Below are 24,773 nucleotides of genomic sequence, written 5' to 3'. Positions count from 1 at the left end.
TCATGCAGACATGATCAAACCAAACAGCTGAAGTTCAAACTGAGCATCAGAATGAGGAGTAGGAACGGTAAATAAAGTGGCCAGCGTGCATCATTTTCTCTATCCAGTGCCAGCGTTGAGGCAAACTTCCAAGTTTTCTAAAGTTTTCGAGTCCAATAGAGTTACAAACACAGTATCGATTTTTGCTCCTTTTAGTATCACCACTATCCTCCAAATGTGTGACTTCTCTGTGCACGTTCACGCATCAAACTGTTTGATTTTGTAGACCTTGTGTTTTTGTCACCGTTGACCTGTTACGCATGGTAGCTCAATATTTTACTGCACACTTACTTACTGCCGCCGCAGCCTTTCCTGTCATCTGCCCGGTGCAATGTTTGTCTGTGAAATTAATGGCTAACTGGGGAGATTATTAGGCTTTGGTGGTGGAGGTCTGCACTCTGTTGAGTGCTTACTTGTTGGCCATTAGTTGCAGGGGATTTTGACAGTGGCTTGACTTTTAAAGAACACCTATAGAGAGCATTGCAGTGCGGCTTCCCACAATACAGAAACACATCAATTTGTTTCTATCTCCTATGGGTTTACAGAGGGTCAGCGGGGTCGTTTGGAACTCCACAACAAGCTTTATCCCCACCTCAGTCCATTTCAGACATATCCGTCTCTTCAGAATACAACTATGTTTTGGTAGAAACTTTCATGTGCAACAGATGAGAAATACATCGAAATGCATCCAGTAGGGCTGTCAATAGATTTTATTATTTATTATTAATCACACTTAAATGTTTGCTTTTCTTCTCATGTCTAAACTACTGAGTAATCAGACAGTGTGCATTTCAGACACCATTGTTTACTTTTATCTTTCTAACACAGAACTACACATAGAACTATGTGGTTTCAAAGAGACTTAAGCCTATCAAGTGCCAACCAGGTCCTGAAATGAAAATCCCCAACCCACAAATAGAAAAACACTAACAGTGACTAAAAGACGACTAAAACGACTGTCAACTGCGGTGGAAAAGGTGAGTACATGCTGTCAACTAATTGGACTTTTAACCAGAAGTAAAGCACATAAAGTTTCAGTGAATGGGAAGGATAAAGGGTAGAAGATAGATCGATGGATAGTTTCAAGTTGGATATTCAACTGATCAGTCACGCTCCAACTTCAACAGCGGCTCATCCTCAGTTTTACCCGGTGTTTGCTCAGCTTCTTAAAATGAAACCTCTCATCAGACATTAAGGTAATAATGTTGAATTGAAATACCATGTGATTCCCAATTTAAGTTTCATTTGCAGGCCACAAACTCTTTGTGTGTTTTGGTTTGGAGTCTTGATCTGTTGCACAATCAACCATCACACCCCCCGCCCCAAATAATACAGCTTTGAGCTTTTCAACAGTTGGGTTTCTTTTTAACAGTTGGGCGAGCTGTAAAAGAAAATACAGAATGGTGCGTAACCTAAAAAAGCCTCACTGAACATCTAAAACAACGCCTCAACCAGAGGAGTAGAAAATCGAGGGTTTGCACTGAGAAGTGGTAAAATATAGACGACAAAAGGTGGAGAGGAGGTTTAAGACGAATGCCAATGTGGACAATTTTGTCAAGCAATTAAGATTCAGCCAAGGGTGGCCAACCCCTGCTCTCTCTGTCTCTCTCTATCTCTCTTATATACATTGTGTCAGTGGATATTTAACATATATAATGTTTTTACAATCCGTCATTTTCTCTAATCTCTCTGCTTTTTATGTGATAATTCTCCACTATGACTCAGCGCAGACACATTTTCACTGTCAGTCGCCGCTTTTACAAAAATAAACCACACTCCAATTATGAGTGCACTTCCTTGTTTCTGTTTGTGGCAGCTTACATTGTTTTAAATTGGAACTGCAGTAACTGTTTTAAACACTATGGCTCCGTGCTGTATATATTTGACATACACACATCCCTTTTGCCATCTTCAGCCGAGGCTGTCTTGGTTATTTATGCCATTATGGAAGGCCTGTTGCCTTTAAGAAAAAGAAACGCTCTTACCATAATTGATGCGGGATGGTGGCGCTGTCGTACAAAGACAGGGGAGACAAGGAAAGGGCAGGGGGTGGATTTCATCTGTTAAGAAAAAAAAACAAAAAACAAAGTCTTATCATTCTCATTGAGATGGTCAAGTCCAGATACTCACAACATTTGCTAGACACTGAGAATATTCCTCAGGTCAGAATAATTTAATTTAAAGAGAAAGTTAATAAACCCCTGGTCTGAGGCTAACTCCACCCAATGCCTGCTTTTGAAAATCTACAAAAAGTGGGCAGGGAGTTTAGCGCTGCATTCAGCGTGAGACACACGCATTTCAATAAGTTCACACACTCAAATGCCACACATGACATTCACCGCACATAAATTAGTAATCTATGAATGGATGATGTGAAGGCAGATTGCTCTGCGTAGTTCATTCACACAACGGTCTCGAATTAGTGACCCGTCAGCCAATCAGAAAACAGTATTCGCTGTCGCTGGGCAGAATGGACAAGCTACGCTCTGGTTCGCACAGCTCGGTTTTATTGGGGGTGTGGCTGGAGGAGGCAGTACATACACATCTTTTTCTAACACAAAATATACAATTCAAATACTTTACACAAAACTACCAAACGTTGGACCTGGATCAGTAACTAATATTATACTAGATGAACGAGAAGTTTTAACCTGACAAAAGTGGTTTAGGGGTTTAGCTACATCCTGTACCACACAGTGAGTAATGGTTGGCCACTAGATGGGGCTACTCATCCCGACACGACATGATACAAACAGCACTGCATCTTTGACTGAGTTCAGTGCATCTTCACTCCATGAGGGGCATCTTTCAAACCTCACCAGGTTACACATTTAATGTTTCTTTATTTAAAAACAAATACATTTAGATTTGGATGAGCACCAGGAGAAGTCTGCTGGTATTGATGAGTTCATCTCAGTGGTAATGGTTTTGCAAATTTGTGTGGAATGAAAGAAATAAAAATACATGTTCCAAACTGTTATTTCCGAGCAACTAACAAAAAAAAACAAAAAAAACTTTGCATAGTTCTTGTCATTAGCATGTTTTCTTCATCCAAGGTCCTAAAACTAAATACATTTATTCGAAGCCAATTCAGCAAGGTGCATTTTTATAATGGGAAAAAATTATTTTGTGATTAAACTCTATATTTGGGGACAATAGAAATGAATAATCTTTGAAACAAACGGTTATTCAGTCAGGAATGAATACGCAAATTGAAAGAGGGTTCAGGGATTTATTAAAACACCCCCACCATAGTTAAATATCACAGATCGCTCACCGTGGTAGAAGCACTACTTTTTCCCTGATTTATACAACGGCAACCTCCACTTTTTCCGCGAGAAAATTATTTTTTAATTGCACTTGTTCTCCCTTAATGAATTCACATGAGGTTCGCAGTTAATGGAAGACTGACGGAAAATCGCATCACCTTTATCTGCCTTTATTCTGAGTATATTAATCTTTTTTATTCAAACATGAAGCAATGAGATTGATTAAAAATAGATATTATGGCAAACACAGCTTTTGATTCTTTCCCCCCCAGAGAAACATTTTAATTAAAAAAAAAAAACATGCAAACATCAAACATGCCTTGCTGTCGCTGGCCTGTATAATGGTGAAAAGGGGGCTTGCGTAATTTAATTCTAGGATCAATAAATCATTGAGAAGGAACTAAAACAGATATTTCCCCCTGGAGTTGTACATTTAGAATGTTCGGTGAGATTCAGAATGGTGCTTCTGCTGTTCCTCTCTCCTCGCCTTTCAACATTGATTTGTATCCCACCACTTTGTCTTTTGTCTCCACAGAACTTAGTTGGAATGTGCTTGATCTGGACCGGCATTTCAAAATAAAATGACGTGTATATTCCATAATAAGCAGGAATATTTCAACGGAGCCAAATGATGTAATACAAATAATAAATAGTGCTTCTTTTGAAACAAATGCAAGCATGCATGTCATAGCACGGTGCCCCTGGAAATGACGCCAGAATCGAAGACGGCAAAGAAGGAATTAGCAGGAATGACCTGAAACAACGTGACCCTCCTGTGAAGGATAAAGCGGGCAGAAGATGAATGAGTCAAACGTTTTGATATAGGAAAAATGGTGGAACATGATAATAATGTGAGAATAACAAAGAAAATAGGAAAATAATAGATAACCAATAATATAAAACAGGTAACCTAAATTTGGAAATGCTTACTCAAAAAACTAAACTAAAACTGAGCATTTACAAAAAAGAAAATAATAATAAAAACGAGCAAACCCACTCTAAAAACAAATTAAAACAAACTCTTTTTAAAAACAAAAAGTCAAAACGAAATAAAAATGAAAACTAACGAAAAATCCAAACTTGGGTTTTTGACCAGTGAGGAAGAATTAGTAGTGAGTTGTCATGTTTTCATCTGGTAGCAGTAAATGTCAGGGATAATAATCAGACAGTATTAAATTGGTAGAATTTCAGTCATGAAAAAGTACATCCATGTATCTCACTACTTGAAACATCTGTACGGATTTATTTGGGTGTAAGAGAGTGCAAAGAAGAATTTTCTTTCCTTCAACAGCCGGTGTAGATTAATCTCCATCCCTCCAAGACTGGGGAAGGCGTGAACTTCCAAAAATCAAAGTCTTGCAGGTGCAAAATTGAATCTTAAATGTAAATTGATTTGGAGATCAAACATTCTCCAGCCCCTCTATCATTTTAATCAGGCAAAGTCGAGACACTGGCAGAGCAAAGAGGTGCTTGAAATTCGGAATTCACCGACTGCATCTTCCAGCTTTGATTAAGGATGCGTGTGTGTGAGGAGGAGGAGGAGGTGGACTCAGCTGCCGGTGTCACACTCCTATAAGGACAGGTGGGAGAGTCCCAGAGCTGAAGATTGTCTGCATGTTCTCCAGTAATGTCAGGTATGTGAGGTCAGCAAAATAGAGTGTGGAGCAATGTTGTGGGTAATTATTTGAATCAATCAAGAACGTGGAAGTGATAGAGGAACTCCACTGGTTTCCTAACAATCATTTCAGAGTACGGCCAAAGGATGGCAGTGCAGTTATATGGAAACAAAACACGTGCCACAAAACACAAATTCGATAAGAAACTAAATGGTGGTATTTTTTTTTTCTTCTTAACACATTATGCATCAACCAGCCACTTTATTAGGTACTGAGGGCGCCTGATAAAGATTCTGACATACTCAGAGCACCAACAATCATGCCATTTTCAAAGTCACTTTAATCACATTTCTTCCACATCCTGAGGCTTGATGATCAGACACCGCCATGTGATTGGCCGATGAGACATTTGTGTCAACCAGCAGTTGAACTGGTCTAACTGGTGAATACAGTGGCTGGTAAGTGTTTATACTAGGGATGCACCGAAATGAAAATTGTTGGCCCAAACCGAAAACCGACAATAAGAAAACACTTGGCCCGAAAACTGAAACCCAAACACAGACAGAAATGATTATGCCAATTCTGTACCATTTTTTTTTTTTTTTAATCTAATTTTGTTGTTATGACTGAGACTGTGTGCACTTACCGCACTAAAGTCAAGGCATTGCAATTGTATACATTAACAGTTTGGGACAGTTTTTGCATGTGTCAGCACAACGCTGTTCAGTGATAAAAGTCTTCCGGCGGAAAACCGAAAATGCCTTTTTTGGCGATTTTCGGTCGCTAAATTTTCGTTGCATCTCTAGTTTTTACACAGTATTTTTTTAGCATTTTGATCCATGGTTTTAACGAAAATTGGGTAACTCTTTTTATATTAAAGGTCCGAAGTGTAAGAATTAGTGACATCCAATCCAACCTTCACTAATCCCCAACGGTGCATCAAGGAACTATATTGGCAGCGTCAATGTCAGTCTACTAAATCCAAATGTATACAATTTTAAAGTGATAACACTCCCATACAAACATACTTATGGGTAGTATATATTTAATTTCAGCCTAGCTCTTTAAAGAACTAAACAATATTCCGAAATCAGAGAAAAGCTCCAACACCGTCTGACCCATAATGTTGAATTATAGGTTGTTTATTAATTTTACAGATTCAGTCAACCCCAATGTATCACTCAGTGCTCCATAGCATGATGGCATTTTTTTTTTTTTTGGTTTGATGATCATCAGTGGCTTATCTGAACAACTATTCACTTAAATTTAGACCATCAAATTGACTCAGACACCAGATCTGATGAGCTTGATGGCAATCATATGTCACAGAACAGTTTTTAATAACTGAAATTGGATGATTATTATTTCATAAACTGGATTATTACTTTTTATTCATGCACATTTACACACTGTAGCTTGAATAAGTTTCTACCAGCAACAGAGTGCACTAAAAACTCTGATTCGGCTCACAATCGGCGGCCTTTGGCAGTGCCGTTGCTAAATATACACCAGACTCCTCTGTTAAATATTGAGATTTTTATACATTTCCTTGCTAAATGTCGGAGATGAACACAGGTTTTCAGGATTTTTAAGTGTTTTTAACTGATCTACATTGTTTGCGTATGCCATGCTCATGACTGTGTCCGGCAGTCTGTCAACGTCACACGTTGTATCGGGTCAGCTCGCTTGGAACCTCACCAGAGCAGGTACTAAAAAAAGCATCAGGTACCAGGTACCAGGTACTATCCCTATTGGAAAAGCAACAAATATGAGTCGAGCCGAGCCGAGTCATGCTAGAACTGTATAGTGGAAAAGCTCCATTAGTGGAAGAGTGCCTAATGACTCTGGTGGAAGAGTCATTAGGCAATTTAGCCTAATGACTCTTCCACCAGGTGGAGTATAGGCTGGAATATAAGACTATGTCTCACTATTGTTCACCACAGAGTAAATTAATTAATTCCACTTAAAATATTGAAATAATATTAAGTTGTTGTTATTGTTTCTAACTGCTGCAATTACCTAACAATTGAGGTGAGTACGGAAATGGATTATGAAACTGTGTTGGGACAACTATGTTGTGGTCACTATCAGGAAACATGGACACATTTATCCGGCACTTCCATTTAGTTCCTGACTCCTGTGGTGGAAAAGGACATAATTCCCAGTAAAACCCATAATTCATGGTGCTAGTTCCTGCAGTGGAAACACAGATCCACAATCCACAATGCAGCTCAACTCATAAACTGAGAGAATTCATCGGATATGTGAAACAAGAAGGCTGTGATACATATATATACACAGGAATGGATTTCACAATGTTATTCCTGAAAGGCTGCAGAGCTCCTTTGGTGTTGTGAGAATATCTCATCTTCTACAGCGAATCTCCCTTGTCCCACTCATGTTCTCTCTCTCAACCTTTGTGCATTCTTACTCTTTCTTTTCTTTTTTTTTTTACTCTTTTCTTTCGACTCAGTCCTGTGAAAGTGTGCTCAGCTCATTCTAAGATTCTGAGCCGGAGAATGAGGTGAGAGAATTGACGGTGGTAGCACAGGGGAGCGCGGCCTCTCATCCATGAGCCGCCCGGCTAATTACCCTGTGTGGCTATAGCGTCACTCTCTTTTCCCTCCCTCACTCAAAAAGCAGATTAAACACTTGGGAATGACCTGCTCTAGATTCTATGCTACATTGGACTCTTAACAAATTAAAGGTGGGTCATCCATGGACAGCTAATTGCAAGAGGCATATGGTGCATTAACTCATAATCAAGATTAAATTCCACATTTTCAACTTAGATTGGTATTTGGGCTCCATAATTTAGACCCTGACATCTCAGTCATCTTCAAAGGATATAAAAAAATGCAACAGCAGTAGGTTCTGCCACGGACTCAGTATCTTCCTGACCAAATCGTAAATTTCAGTGTGTCATTTTGGTGCCTGAGCTGTTTCCATAAATCTGCATCAGGTCGTTTGCACACGATTGCACAGGTCTGCGAAATGGCCCAGTGATCGTCTCTCTGTGACACTCCACTGGACTGATCAGAATCAAAAATCTAATTCAAGTTCACAACATACAGCCGAGCAGTGCACCACACCAAGTATTTACCATGTGGTTCAGCAGAGGATGCTGTAAGCGCAGCTTGGCCCAAGATCCATTTTGAATGTCCTCTCTTGGCCCATCAGAAAAATAAAGAATCAGTGTTAGGTTTTTTTTGCACACACACCAATCCATGTCTGGGAAGCAATGGGGATTCGGTGCCTAGGTCAAGGACAGCCCAGCACATGACCCGTCCTGGGATTTGAACCGGCAGCCCGTTTACAACCACAATCCCTTTTTCTCTTCGCCATGGGCAACCCAAAACCCTGATAGCAGAGGACGGTGTTGATTAATTGACCTTTTGGTTGTGTGTCAAACTCAGTTTCACTGCACCACTCTGCTGCAAATCACCCCAGATGGGACGCAAACCCACAATCCCTGGCTTAGGAAACTGAAGGACACAAGTTAAACCATGACTGTCCACTCAAGACCTGAGTGGACAGTCATGCCACCAGAGCATTTGAAAAGCAGCATGTGGAAGAATTTGGGTTCTCCACTGTGAATTCAAAAATAAGGAGCATATTTGGGGATTCCTCCATTAGTAAGACTTTTAGTCATTGCAGGTAAAGCAAAGCAATTTGATTTCAATGTCTGTTCTCACCTGGAGTAACAGATCTGACATAATCAAGGACTACATTTGTAAGCTTGCCGCAGCTCAAATTAAATACAAAATTGTTATTTAGAGTGAATGAAACCCTTGTAATTTATTTGTTATGTAAATCTATAGCTGTATATTTTGTAATGCAGGTTATTTGAAGTTCACATTTTCACATTTCCCTCCAACACATGTGTATATACGTATATATATGTATACACATATATATATATATATATATATGTGTATATATATATATATATATATATATATATATATATATATATATATATATATATATATATATATATATATATATACATATATATATATATATATTCCTGTTCCAGGTTTAGGCTGTGTTTTAGTACTGGCACAGTATTGGTTTTATACAGATATTGCGAAAAAAAAATGCAAAACAAAAAAAAATGATACCCGAATAAGGAGGTCTTTCAAAGGTTAACAACAGCACAATTGTAGTTTGAATGGAGAAAGGAAAGCAACCCGTCATCCGACACCACTTTCTTCTTCCATTCAACAAAACATGGGATTAATCAATCTATGTTTTTAATCTATGACAATTCCCTAATCTTCAGCTTTAGATTACTTTTTAAAGACACTGTTGACAAAATGAATAAATGAGCAATTATGGGTTCCATGGGAATGGCAGATGGAGGCAGAATCAAAGAGACTGTAAACTGTTAGGGCTCAGCAGAATTTATGTGGCGAGACAACAATGCACATGTGACAGAACAATAGAGAGTTTCTGTTTCATGTCTTGTGTAGTCAGGGAAATGAGAATAATTCTGTGAAATGTGGACTGTTACATGCACAGAGCCAAAGTGATTTTGCTTTGATAGAAATGCCAAGGATTGATCACAGGAATCACACGGCATCTTCTGATTCAATTTGCAAAGTAAAAGAAAAGTTGTAGAGTAGAGACAACTCTCTCGTGAATGAACTTTGTCACGCCACGAGTCGGTGGTTTTCGCAGCACAAAATAAGGTTCGCAGTCACCAGAAAATATCGATTTCCACCCTGCCCGAGGCATAGTGGTGAAGCTATCAATAGCCAAAGCAGAGTTGCTTCACCTCACTGAGCACTGTGACCCCTCTGAAACATCCACACACATCAGTCTCACAGTTCTGAGCCTGACCTCTTTTTATATGAAATACAATGCTGATCCATGAAAAGCTCACCATTCACATTGGCCTTTAAGTGTCCTTTTACTCCTTTTTTTTTCTTACTCCCTTTATAAGAACAGTCACAAATAAGTTTGAGCAAGTGTGATTTGTACAGAAATGGAAGAGGTTGGGCAAAACTACCCGAGAGAAGAAAGAGAGCTGTGCCAAAAGATGAAGATCCCCCGCTAATAAACTTGACATTTCTCCACGCTGTGCTCCAATATCTCACCAATAACAATTAGTCCAGTAATCATTTGGCTAATTATGATTAAATATCTGATGTGCTGCCAGCGAGGCCCTCTGCACTGCAGTTTGTGCATTCTCACTTCTAACAGTGCAAATGTCACTGGGAGTCATAGGTGCAACCACAAACACAATGGTCCACCCAAATCCATATGCTACACTCTCACTTTGGCCTCAGCTTATGACAACACAAGAAAAAAACAAAAAATGTGACAGGCTGAGTAGATAAAGATACATATACACAAGGTCCATCATTGGAAATGAGCTAATTTTAATGAAGACAAAAGATATCTTACCAGAAGATATGCTAACTGAGGCTATACACTAAAGTTAGCTACATTTATTCAGGTAGGTTTTGATTTAAAGGAATACTTACCATTAACTTTGTATTACTAGAATAGGGGTAGTATTTTTGAAAAATGTGTGCTTCCCAACCTCAGTTTCCCCCGAGTTAATGAGAAATATCTTCATTTATTTCTTTGTTACGTGTCCACCAGTGACACTCCGTCCTGTTAGCGTAACTGTTAGCAAAGATGGCGGACACTGTTTACATTCTGGGAATGAGGTCTCGTTCCCCTACGGGTGGGTCTATGCCTGCATGTAACAAAAAAAAGAATGAAGATATTTCTCGACTCTCGATGCAAATCGGTGAAGTACTCTTTTAAGCTTTATTTATACAGGTTATCCCATTAAGACACGGGGTCACATCTTCAAGAAAGACAACACAACACAACAGCAAAGCACAGAATTACAGACAGACAACATAACAATGAAGGAAATGTGCAAAGTGCCAAGTGAATAAACAAATTACGAGAAGCGGGGGTAAGTTCCCAAAGATGCCCTCTCCAGTGACTCTAGAAGAATAAAGGGAATCAAGCGAGACAGCTTGAGAATCTGCTGAAGCGTGTTCCAGGTTGCGGGGGCAGAGTAGGAAAATGGCAACTGTACAAATGCAAGAGTCTGTGCATGGACAATAATGACCAGCTGACCAGAGAGTATGAAGTGCAGTGGTGTGTGAGGGGCCTACAGGCTGCAATGAATCTTAGCGCACCATGATAGACAGCATCCAACAAGAGAAGAGACTGAGCAGAGGCATTCATGTACATGATATCTCCATAATCAAGAGGAAGCATGAATGTGGCAGCAACAAGCCTCATTTGATTCTGAACAAAAAAACCCAATTTTAGTTTCTTTAAAATATAGTCAATGTGGGGTTGAAAAGAAAGGCTTTCATCAATTGTGATGCAGAGGTATTTATAAGAGGCCACAAGCTCAATAGGGGGTATTCTGTAACCTGCTAGGATAAAGAAGAAAAAAAATAAACAGTAGTTGTTAGCAATGCTATAATTTGGTTGGTACATTTAAAAGGCCAGTTTTCTTCGGTACCCAACTCTTGTTGCAGGTTATTGCACAGTTGTGTTTAAATATATCTGCCGTATGTTAAACAGAGAACAACATCGGATAAACTGATTGACATTCACCTCGTCACCACTCAATGGCACCACAGGTGATTCAAAAGGAACAGGTGAGCGTGCTATTGCTGCTTCACTAGGCCCTAACCTGCAGCCCCAGCTGTGACAGTACTGCTGCTGTTCCAGTCTGACTGTTACCTCTTACCCTCCCCTCCCACCCCTCCATCTCCCCGTCTTTCTTTCGCTCCAGGCCGCTCTTCACTCCGCTCCTGTGGCAGAACCGTCAGGTCCTTGTTGCTAGGCAACCGCCATCTTAAGATTTCCCCGGTAGAGTTTTGTAGGTAATAAAACAATGCCCTAAGACAAACAGCGACTGGAAACCAGAACGGCCTCAGGGAGGAAAAGAGATCGTGCCTTGTTCATCCCAAACTCTCCTTTGGTTTTATTACAGCAATAATTGCATCAAACCCAGCTCAGGTTTAGTTAAGTAAAGTAAAGCAGAGGGGAAACGGAGAGGATACTGAAGGAAATTCTGTGAAATTCTTGTTCCAGTTTGTGAAGTTACACCTTCTGCTTCTTAAATTGAACTCTTATCTCATGGTGAGCGAGCATCCGAGCTGAGAAACAGCTGTCTTTGTCAAGGCTACGGCGCCCCAAGGTTATGCAAACATATGGTAACACATCACTTCAATCTCTGTCAATTCCCGCCTTGATTACAGTATCAGGTCATCTGCATACACATTTTGATGGACATTTGACAATTTCCAATGTCTAGGCCAGCCAGTTATTTACGGATGGCTTTCAGTCAGTTCCCGAACTTGAGTTGAGCAACAACAACGGGCAAAAACATGGGCACGCGCAAGACCTTCTATACAAGGTTGTCAGTGGAATGAAGGCAACACAAACAAAACAATTTGAGACAGCACACGGAATTATGGTGAGACATCGGGGAGATGAAAACTTATGTGCTATTTTATTTGCTGTTTCCTCCTCATCCAAGCCCGTTTAGTAGATGAATCATCAAAGGCAAGCTCTTACTAATACAAGCAATAAACTACTCCCACTTGGTTTGGTTTGAACAGTTTTCCCCGATAGTACGCTTTTGTGTGAGTGACACCAGACAGCTCAGACAACTGCTCTCTTTCCCCCTACTTTGGCAGCGGAACAACGAACAGTGTCACTGATCTCTAACCTAGAAAAAAAGATCAGGGTAAAACTGAGAATCAAGTGCACTGGAGACTTTGAGGCTCCCTCTTCACACCAAGTGACAGGGAAACACTACTCCGAAGAAATCATCAGACACGGCAAAGAGGACTTACAGAGCTCCTCGCCGCCGCCACTCCCACATGATTCATTATTTAATTGTATAGTTTCAATCTGTGCAGTTGCGGTTAGACGCCGTCGTCAGCATTGCCGGGTGGAATTGGAGAAGAGAGAGAGCGACGTGAGACGTCGGCTCCCGCTAATCAAAATGCAAATATCTGCGTCCCTATTGGGGCATTAGTGCAACTTGGAGGATGAATCTCGAAGCTTTAAATTGAAAGATGATGAATGTGCAGGTTATTATTATTTTTTTTTTTTTAATGCCTGCAATGGGAAAATAGCTCGGAAATTAAAAAAGTCGCAAAAATAAATAAATAAACGTGAACATAAAGAGCAGAGGAGCCGTGGAGGAGATGATAGCGGGATGAGGAGGCACATTAGGAAATGGTCAACAGGTTTTTGGAATTGCAGAGTGCCGGTAACCACTGTCGCACTTCACAGACAGCAAAGACTTGATTACATGCTGTGACAAACAGCAAAACTGTTTGTCTCTTGATATCTGGCTGTCAATCACAGGACACATTTGAAGAAACGTGTGATGACAACAGGCTGGGGATTACAATCACTGCATGGCAAATTCAACCACCAAAGATGGATGTAGATCATAGAAAAAATGATTTTTTTGTTTTGTTTTTCAGCTTCACCCAGTCATAATGGTAATGTCAGCGCTAAGGAGGGGTGCTCAATAAAAAGTCCAGGAAAAATGAGGCCATTAGAAACTTATCCTGAGGGTTTCGCAGATGTTTGTAGCAAATTTCATGGGTGGGTGTACGAAGTTTGGAGTCAGTCTATCTCAATCACATGGACTCATTTCACGGGATAAGTGAAAACTCTGACCAGCTGGTGAGGGACAGGTGAGAGAAACAGACATTGGTATCGAACCTCTGGGAGCCATGGACCAAATCTCACGGTAAGCCATCTAATACCTGTGTGATAATATTGCTCCTACTGCTTAAAATACACAGTCTCGAGATGCATACGAATCTTTAAACCACATCTTTTGGTGACCCCATTACCCAAATTCTCTAAAATACCACAGAGGCCTTTGACTCTTTAAAACACATCTTTGACAAGGTGGTATCACTTTTGTTTTTTATCACTATCGCTTGACAAAACTTGACAAGTTACACAACATTTTAATTTTATGCTCCAGTGGAAGGTTTCGACTGTCTCCATGGTAATGAAACACACCATCCTCCAGTCGGCTCTTCCCGATGAGTTTATGCTTTTGTCAGCTTGTTTATTTTATCTATATGTGCTGCTGTGTCTTCGATAATGGAGTTAAAGTTGTTGATATAAGATATAGGTTATATAAGACAGTTGAGGATTACGTGTCTGCATGAAGACCAAATATGACGGTGTTTGCACCATATGGAAATTCTACAGGTATCAACACAAGAGCGGAAAGTATTGATCCAAACCTTTTTTTTGGAATAGAAACTTGCTTTAGGAAGGATATACAAAAAAAGACAAACTCCTAGTGAGACTCTGTCAGTATTAAAATGTAACACGATATTGAGGAAAACAAGACTGACGCATACCCTCATTTTAGTATGAAAGCAACTGTGGGCATGTGCATGTGGAAGTGGCTTTCTAATTTTATCGATTTGTGTTTTATTGGTTCATTGGTTTTCCTTACTGTTCTTTATTGTGTATTTTATTCCTGCTAACTTATTGACTTATTTCTTTTTTATCCTTTCTTTTTATGTGCAGCACTTTGAGTCCCTTTGTGCTTGCTGATGTCATTTTAAAAGTGAATCTCTTTGTGAGCAGTCATTTTATTCATTCACTGTCTTTGCAAATCCTATGGAGTTCTTTGACTGCTCTAATGGAGAAATATATATATATTAAGAAATTGCCAGGAAATCGGCTGTCCTCATCTCTAACCCTGCCTGAAAGTGACAAAATCTCTTTAGATCCTAAATATCTTTATTCGCTCCTTCCCTCTCCCTGTCTTATTCTTTTGAACAGTTTGTGGCAGGCAGTCATTTGACCTTCACCAATGTGTTAACTTTTAAATCATCGTAGAGGGCACTGTCACCGAAATACAATTCTCATAGAATTTTGTCTTCAAGAGAGGTAGAGGTTCTCCCATTTTTCCCCTCTACAAGGGTTTTTTGAGTTTTTGTGAGGGTCTAAGGACAGAGGGTGTCTGTCACTTGCAGTACAGACTGTAAAGCCCTTCGAGTCAAATTGTGTTTGTGATGTTGGGCTGTATAAATAAAATTGACTTGACATTGAATTGATTTTTTTTTTGTTTGACTGCTATTCTTTTTAAACAGAACCTCTTCAGTCCTTTCAATTCTGATATAGATGTGGTCGAGAATGCATTTCAGTAAGGTCATTCACTTAAATCTCTGCATTATCTGGGCACATCTGACTTCTGAGGGATTGAACTTGAAAAAATTCAGTTTTAGTCAATATTCAGGCTTCTTCTCTGATGTGGGGTAAAGTACAGTTGTGGTGTTGTAGGGAGCATTTGGACGACAAAATTCTGGATCAAAGACATGCAAAGAGGAGGGATTCTGGCATCGTCACCGGTCAGATGGCGGTGCCTCTTCTCTGTCAGTGAACTACTGCAGGAGGGTCATTAGAGACAGAAACATATGCCCTTCTGCATGCATGGCCTGTCGTCCAATTAGTAGCCTGAAAGCACTCGTCTGAAACCGAGCAAGGATATTGGGAAAAACACATGAAGACACAAGTTTGAGGTAATCTCTTTGCACATTGTGTAGCTGCATGTATGAGTATCAGCCGATGCCAGTTTCCAGGCTTGTATCATACTCATAGAATAGAATAATGAGCAAGGAGAGGGAAATTTCTTTTTTTACCCTCTAAAGAAGTGTACACATCCAGGAACACACAACCACTCGCTGTGCCTTTCATGAACCTTTTAAACTCCTGTCACAGCGGTATTTCCCCTCTTAAAGAAAGTGTGTCTCCTTTCTGAGAAGAAACCTTGGAAGAAAATATCTTTCTTTTTTTTTCCTTTTTCTTTTCTCGAGCTATTTATTTACTTCTGCTTCAGAGACACAGATGTCCAGGATTCTTCAAAGTTTGACTTTTCTATTTGCTGCCGGAGGAGAAGGCAAGGACAAAGCTTAGCTCATCACGCAACAATATCAAACCAATCCGGAGTTTGCTGTATATTATTCACAAACAAACCTCTGTGCAGCACAGCAACAATGGATAAATAAGAGTATTGGCCAATTGGTGTTTCACTGTTCTGCAGCAGGAAGCAAAAGGTCAGCTATGCCATGCACAAAAAGGCTTTCTGCTATATACAGTTGCAGTATTATCTGTATGTACTGTATATAAGTGAATTGACTGAAGGGATGAACCAGCATAGGTCTGTGCCAAGCAAGAGATCCATCCTGAGGAATCAAAATTCCACTTTAATTGCACAGTAAGGCTGTACCAAGTTACATTCTCAGAGTATAATGGCAAAAAGAAAAGCTAAATGCTAGTGTATATTCAGGACAGCAGGCTAGCTCAGATCTTTTTTTCTTCCCTCCATCCATATACCAACTGCATAGCCTTTGAAGTAGACACACTCTGACACTATGGCATCTGGAAATGACAGGAAAAATAGAAAGAAAAAAAACCCCACAGTATGTTCATGTATAAATACTGTATGTACCCATAATCAATTAAAAGTTATACAGTATTTCAGGTAATAAATGATTAATAAAATACTGTATATAAATTTAAAATACAGTACATATGCACGCACTTGAGCATGCATGAATATTTATTAGTGTTGTTCTGATACCAAACGTACCAATTGAAATAACATCATTATTGTTCTTTACTGTTAGCCACTGCAAAGATCATCTAATCACAACACAATAATTCCTAATTATGAGTGTATTTATTACCACAGGGTGGCAGCAGCAGCAAGAATGTGGGTAGCGGACCACATGTGTGTTTGCAGAAGTGATTTTATTTGCAAGGTTCCTTGAATGCATCTCATAGCTGCACCTCTAGACTGAATATGCATGTGTTCATTGTATATGGAAAAAAAATTATTAACGCAGTAACAGGTCTTAGCATTCTCATCATTATCACATTCATTTTGAATTGCTAATGTATGTATACAAAATGACTCATAGCAGACAAAGATATTCCAAAACATGCTAATTCTTAGTTTTTTGATTTTACCTAAACAAAAGTATTTTGTTAATTATTGAATTGGGGGCCCCTTATTTTAACACTTCAGCATGCCAAGGCATTTTGGACAATGCTATGCTTCCAAATGTGTGGAAACTGTTTGGGGGTGGCTCTCCTCAATTCTAATATGGCTGTGCCTCAGTTCACAAAACAAGGACCATCAAGACATGGTTTGAACATGACTGGCCCACACAGAGCCCTGACCTCACCCCCATCGAGCAGCACCTTTGGGATGAACTGGAACAGAGATTGTGAGCCAGGCCTTCTTGTCCAACATCAGTAACTGACCTCATAAATGCTCTTCAGAATGAATGAGGACAAAGTCCCAGAGAAACATCTCAAACTCTTGTGGAAAGTCTTCCAAAAAGAGTGGAAGCTGTGATAGTTGCAAAAGGGGGATCAACTCCATATTAAAGTATAGTGTATGTTTACACCAAAGTAAAAAAAAACTGTAAAAAACTAGTGTTAGTGAGTCAGACATATGTAAGTTCTGGAGAGCCGAAGTTTCCCATTTACAGAAAAAAAAAGAAGACAGTATTGCTTTGTTGATTTGACACAACACAACAATACTATGCTTATTACAGTTTTTACACAGTAATGTCACACATAGTTCAGTGTAATAACCTGTGTTATGTAAAAATTTATTATTTCATTGTCATAGCTCAAGAGGAGACAGGTCAAATTATGTAGTAAAAAAAAAAAACAACCTTACTTACAAACACACACACACACAACAGGGAGGTTTGTGTTTTAGTGTACTTCAGTTTGGCCTGGGCACCAATGACCTCAGAGGAGCCAAGGACTAACAGTCCAACTGCCCAAGAAAGATGGATTCTGCTGGCCCTGGAATGGGCCTGGATTATCTCTCTGGCACAGGAGCCGAGAGAAACAGAGCAACCGACCATCTCAGGGTGGTGAAAAATGAGGGAACGAGATACTATTTCTCTTTTAATTCACAAGGGGTGGCCTGGCTCTGCTTGCGATAAGACACAAGTGATCAACATCCTTAGGAGTTGGTTTCGGGACTTGGCCTCTGAGCAGCTCCCCTCCCTCCTCCCGCCCTGATAGGTAGGATGTATATTTTGCTTTCTTCAACAGCTACAGTGTAGGTAAAAAATAAAAGTGGGAAAAGGGAAGAGGAGAGCGACATTGAGGAATCACGTGGAAGGTGGAGGCACAGAGCTACCATATACAGCAGAGTCCCAAATCTGGATTTATGATGGTGGGCTCAGGCCTCTCCTGGGCCTGGAGGGAACTATTGATGCCCCCTTTTTTTTCCATTTATTCTCTTGTTTTCACTTTCTGTGTGTTGTACAATACATTTTCTCGTATGACAAAAAAGTTACATAACACTAGGTTTAAAGCTGTAGTGTGTACATTTAAATACAAACAAATATCTGCAGCATTCAAACGATTATGAAACGGACCCAATGCTGACTAATGCTGTCTGTCAGCTCCACATGTGTTTCTCAGTGGAGCAGTGTTTAGATCACATGTAGATGACATTCCCGTACTGCACACAGGAAGTTGGTTTACGTCAAGACAGACGGAGGCCACAGCAACATTGCTCAAGTAAAGCGAAACGACTGCAAACAGCTTGCAATATGACCGAAAACACTTCTCTTCCTTACTTAAGTGCTTCCAAAATATAAATAATTCTAAATGCCCGGGTCAAATTCACGTTTGCCCTGGCAAATCTGAAATGAGCTTGGTGCATCTGCTCAGAAATTCAATTTTTAAGAATATCCTAACAAATCCAAGTGAAAAGAATCTGACTTGCTTCATTTAAAGCATTGTTAACACAAAGCACTTACAGTTCTGCAGCTCAGTCTCCTTCAGAAAACACAAGACCAGCTAACACAGGCAATCAACTTGCATTTAACGGAACAATATCCCTCATTAAAATTTCCGTTGCTTTATGCAAAGACAAAGAATCATGTAACTGCTGAGTAATGTCATACAAGTCTTTCGCTACGAACTGAAAAAAAAGTGTTCAAACCCTCATTTAGACATTTCCGTTCAGCCTGTGAAAATGTTTGAGGTTGATCAGGTTCTTTGCTTTAAGAAATTCACTTTAGAAAAAAAAATTTAAAAAATCATTCAAGCTACAATGTGTCAGAGAGTTATTGTATTAAGTCATAAAGTGACGATGATGTGTCATCAGAGGTTAAGGAAACATAATCAATAGAAATACTTCAGTGATTACAGTAGTACAACCAGCTATCTCACAAATTCAATTTTCATTTGTTGTAAACAGACCAAAACATAACAAGCTGATAAAACAGCTTCTTTGAAAGTGAGTGAACGTATCGAGTTGTTCTTGTTCATATTTGGTTTGAATGTATTTAACATTTCAATCAGTCAACTTTAGATCCCACGTCCATAGAGAAAACACTTCAAACTATTTATACAACAAACTCAAAATCACGATAGCCTGAATAAACTGACATACAAACCTACGCGTGAAGTTCGTTTATAAACCTACTCACTGTTTTTAGGGCAATAACAGGACTTTGGAGTACTAAGCCCCGCTCACCAAACACACAACAGAAGAAGTAGTCGCCAAGGATAGTCATCCAAGCCTCATCCTGGCGACCCTCGATGAGGCCCAACGGGCCTTTCAGCTTTGAGTCGCTCGAACCAGACGTGTCTGAGGAAGCTGTAGCACTGACTCTTCTCCTTTGGTAGGAATGCGTCCTATTCCCTGCGTCCAGACTTGTACCGCCACCCGATGGTGAAGTGAGATACTACAGGACTCTGACGTGCGAGTATACCACGGTCCGTGATATGCGACATGCACTGCAGCACAAAGTATACCAAGGCCTTAAGACTGTTTAGCTGTTGTCGTCTTCCTTTTTGTTGTTCTCAAAGACAACTCTGCTCAGTTTGGTTAAGACGCATTCAAGTTGCAGGATTACTATTGCAACAACACATCATCAGTAGATTGTGGGTGAACAACAATCCAACGCTTGGTGAATTCTGCTTCACAATGATAGGAAGAGCCGACATCGAAGGATCAAAAAGTGACGTCGCTATGAACGCTTGGCCGCCACAAGCCACAACGAGCCATAAAAATAGAAATGACATTTTGAAAACACGACATGAAAGTATAAAGAAATGTAATAATTAAGAACGAAAATGGTCTTTTAACTTCAGAAAATCTGAATGGTGGTACACGTTGTAATGGAAGTCGACCTTCAAAAAACTGGCTCCTGCTTGCTGTCATGTCACCTTGGTCGAGACAAATGTGAGTTATTGCCGCCTTGACCGCCTCAAGTGTCAGCAGGTTGACAATGAGACTGTGGTCAATTTGCTTGAGTTCAAGTTCCACCTGCGTGCTCACTTTCGCCGCAACCATTGAAAGAAATGGTCTTTCAAACAGCTGAAGCCATAATTAAATCTAAACATCTGAAAATGCCAGAGTTAAGGTTGGCATCTACTCAATATGAGCCCTTAATTACATTCTTTTAATTTATTCATCTCAAACTGTTCACCTTGACATAAATTAAACTGTGTGGGTCACTGTTGGTCTAATTGCTTTTTCCAAAAAGGCCAAGAAAAAAAAGGGACAAAAACAAGAACATGGAAATTAAGGAGAAAACTTAACAGAAGTTATCACTTTATAATAGGGGCGTAGCAGTACGTGCATCCTGTTCTGACCAGGAAGTTCAGGACAGATTTCCGGAAAGGGATTCGACTGTACTGTTCTTACTTTATATACACCCTCGTTCAGGAAATTAAGTTTAGTTCAGTTTAGTCTGTTTAGTCATTTAAACTTGTTAATAAATAAAAACAAACAATTTTAATGTTTTTCTCTTTTCACCTCGCATAAATGTCATAAAAAATGTATTCTAACGCAAGGAAAACCAAACACTTACTGCTGCCAAATGGAGGTGTTAAGGACAATTTATTTTTCTATCCACACAATCAAAATGAGACGCAATATCTGTGATTTCATTGCTGCTTCTTAATGCTTTCTTTCAAAAACTACTGGATGGAAATTTGTATGAAGTCCGTATTGACAGCCAATGAACCAGAGTGACTACTGTACTGTCATTTTCAAGTGGTGGACAGTTGTTGTTGTGACTGAAAGGTGTCAGGAAGATGAAGCCATGAATTTTTGGCAAACAGTTGCTTCCTCAGCAGACTCTGGGGGATTTGGGGGGTTTTCTTATGAGAGCAAAGTCATATATATTTTCTCTGGTCATTATAAAAACATTTAAAGCTCTTTACAGCAGAGGGAAACTGCATTCACGATAATGAAAAGTCCTCTTTTGTCATTAAATATAATTATTTTATCCACTATTAAGATATTGAGTAGAGCAGCTTCAACTATTGTTTTGAACTTAATCTTATACTTTGTATTTCCTAAAATAATCATTTCTAATAACAATTATACATAGTAGACATGTCCCAGTCAGTCAGAAACATCTATTCCTGCCAGGACATTGAAGAACAGTGAGACTTATAAGATAATCTCCATAGTCCTCAGATTTCAAGAAATAATAATGTTATGACATTTAAAATATAACCAAATCATCTCCTCATACTGTGTCCTATTTCTGGAAATGTGCAGATGCATCTCATCTGATTGCCTTGTAATGAAACCCTTTTGTTGATTCGATAGATCCCCATTCCCAACAAATTAAGGTGGATGTGCTGTGGTGGGTTTCCTAATGACGTCCTGTCTCCCACAACAGTCCTGACATTTTGGTAGCCTTATTTGTTTTGCGCTCTTTGTGTTTCTCTTTGAAGGTCACTCCCAAATTACTTAAAAGCATGCAAATCACTATGTCCACAGTTCACTTGAGTCGTTTGAGGAGTGTGGGACGTAGCGGGGGAAACGGGATGAAAATGACACCGTGAGCTTGTGATTCGCTCGCAGTCTCTCTTACATTCGAACCGAACCTTCCTAGAACATGACCAAATGTGGTCATATTCTACCAGAAGATGAGAAGTCTACTTACAAACTGTCTTCCCGGGTGCGAGCAGTGATGTCTTGTACGACGACACTGAAATCAAACTAGTGCAGGGACTAAGAATTTCAAGTTAGGGATGTCCTTTGATGGAGTCTTTCGGGGTCCGATTTGTGACTGAGATCCTCTGATGTTGTCACTGTCGTGTGGGACACCGTTTTCCTTAGTTTATAGGGAACTTTGTTGGGGTTTTATCTTCACACTGTTTACCCCTCTATCATTTATGCAGTAGAAATTATTAATGAGGGCATTAATGGATTTTTGGATACAAACTCAGGCGGCTAATCTAGCTACTCAGCAGTTGGATAAAGCTCTTATCAGAATGTCAGTAAATCTGGGTGAAATAGAGACTATGTTCAGTTCAAGCTGTTTACAGAAAGAAAAAGGTTACTAAATCGTGATGTCCACTGGTACTAAACTTCATTTTATGTTTTCGATTTTTAGAGAGAATAACTTTAGAGTACCATGTCAGTTACATGGCAACCCGCTGGCAACCCGCTGTGATGGAATGTGAAGTGGCATTTTGAAATTAGAATGTTGGACGGCAACACGTCGAATTTTGAGTCGCTAGAATTAGAAAAGCAGGGGTAGAGTCTGTCCCCTGGGTGTCCGACAAATTCAGGAATGCAACTGTTGAGCGGCACAAAATGTCAATCACATTGTGTCTATGTCGGAACAAGTGGCGCTTTTCCACTATACAGTCCCTGCTCTACTCTACACGGTGGTTTTCCATTATTATAGTACCTTCTTCATGTGGGCGGAGTCACACTGCCGTGACTTTGTTTTATACGCGAAACACACAAACTAGTTACTTGTAACGCAGTTGCTTTCGGCGTACAGAATCATTAGAATCACTTATTTAAAAAAAAAAGATGTGTTCACATAATTGTTCAGTACTTCCTGCATGACCAATCACTGAACTGAAACACACTCCTGATCTACAGATCGCCATTGTTTGGTTTGATTCGTGCCGATGAATGGCCGGCAGTCAGTTGATGTCACATTGTACATCATCAGAGCAGGTACTAATAAAAAGTACCAGATACTATCGCTAATGGAAAAGCAAAAAAAAAAGAGTTGAGCCGTGCTGGAACAGTGTGGTGGAAAAGCACCAACACAGACAAACATTCAACCTCTGCTTGTGCTGCCATGCAAAGACGACCCAAATATTTTCAATGTTTATAAAATAAAACAGAAAACCGTGCAACACAGGACACATGTACAAGTGAAGCTCCCCATCGAGCAACCTGAGGCCTCGTCACAGAAGGAGGCTCTCAAACAATGTCCTATACATTGGAGTGCAGTCCTCATTTTGAAATTGAATGAGGAAATAAAGTGGCACTGAATGTAGCTCAAAGTTGCACAGAATTGTCAAAGCTGAAGGTTCTTTTCTAGTAATTTGGCTGCAAAAAAAAAAAATCAGTGACTATATTATGCCATGTCATTGATTTTTTAAAAGTGAATCATGTTCAGGCTCTGAGGGTTAAATCGTTCCAATAATATTTTTTCAGTGTGTTGAAAAATGGAAAATCTGAAAAACAAGCTCCATATAAGCGCTGAGATTCTCCAGATGACGTCACGTGCCTGCTGGCAGCCAGGCTCTGTTCGAAATGGGAGGAGAAAATTCTAAATTCTCTCTGTGAGCACCCGGAGCTGTATGACACGAGTTGCTATGTGTACCGGGACAAAAACAAAAAGCAGAGAGCATGGCAAAAGGTCAGGGAAGAGGTCAATGATGCCAGCAACTCAGGCTCGAATGCTGATGGTTATCCCGCGGCACGGACGACGCGTGAATGGCTCTGCGTTAAAATGAACGCAGCATTAGGTTGTTCTTCTTTAATGCAAGAGCACGTCTGCCACAGGAACGTGCCAGCTCTCGTACTTAGTCTGGGTGATCGTGGACCGTCGTGGATGTTCGGTGTTGAGCTGTCACTGTTTCATATATTCTCCACATCCATCCTATTAGTAATATGCCGCCTCTCACTATAGCGTACGTTTGAATATTTCATTCAAGACAGATGGAATCCTAATCTTAGCTCCAAGCTGTGGCGTTTTTGTCACCGATCCATTTTCCAATCAGGCAGTTGCCATACACTCCTCCATTTTTCCTCCCTGCTCTGTTTTCTCCTCCCTCTGGCTCCACCAACCATCAGTCACTCACTCAACTTTTCTTTTTGCCCTCTTTCCTCCCCCTGGCAACTTACTCTGCCGCAGCACGTCCATCTGAGACGCTTGAATATTTAATTTCCACTGTCATTTATTATGTTGAGACTAATTCATTGAATTAATTTCATACCTTGACATCAAATTAACTTAAGGGAGCAGGAGACTGGCAAGTGATGGCTCGTGTTGTTTAGAGAGAGAGAGAGAGGCTTTGTTTTTTAAAGAAGCTGCTGGCTGTAACTCACACTAAACTACACCTGAAACATTACTATGTACTCATATTTAAAGAGAATATAAGAGAATAAAATGTCTTAAAAATAAAAAGCTGCTAGGATTTATATTGCATGGTTTAATTGCTTGGCAAGGTTTAATTTAATGGCAAAGTTGCAGAGCAGAACAATTGAATTTCACTGTAGTGTTAAAACATTTGCATGTGTTAAGGAACAGACTAACCCACAATTCTTAGCTGTATTATAGTTAATGAAGAATGAACATGGGAGGATCTGGACAATAGCAAGACCCTGCTGATATTCAAAGAATTTTTTTTTTACCCCAAAGTGTGATTAAAATGTGGTCGCTGTTATAAACATGCAGCAGTAGACACTGGTGAGACTGCAGATATGCTTCCTCTGAGCCCATGTTGTGCCATAAATGGTGCCCCCATTGAATTCAAAGGAAAAGTTCCTGGG

General features: G+C 39.9%; 1 long non-coding RNA gene across 1 annotated transcript in view; it reads right to left on the bottom strand.

The window, feature by feature from the left end:
• The window catches only part of LOC122766151, a 238,698-nt gene that overhangs the window by 86,088 nt on the left and 127,837 nt on the right, over nucleotides 1–24,773 (bottom strand). The window contains exon 3 of the long non-coding RNA XR_006360039.1: nucleotides 2,025–2,099. This is a non-coding gene — a long non-coding RNA (uncharacterized LOC122766151). The remainder of the gene's footprint in view (nucleotides 1–2,024; nucleotides 2,100–24,773) is intronic.

This window comes from Solea senegalensis, linkage group LG3, assembly GCF_019176455.1.
Source record: "Solea senegalensis isolate Sse05_10M linkage group LG3, IFAPA_SoseM_1, whole genome shotgun sequence".
Classification (NCBI taxonomy): domain Eukaryota; kingdom Metazoa; phylum Chordata; class Actinopteri; order Pleuronectiformes; family Soleidae; genus Solea; species Solea senegalensis.
The sequence above is the reverse complement of the archived record's forward strand: the minus strand, read 5'-3'. Positions and strand labels throughout refer to the sequence as shown.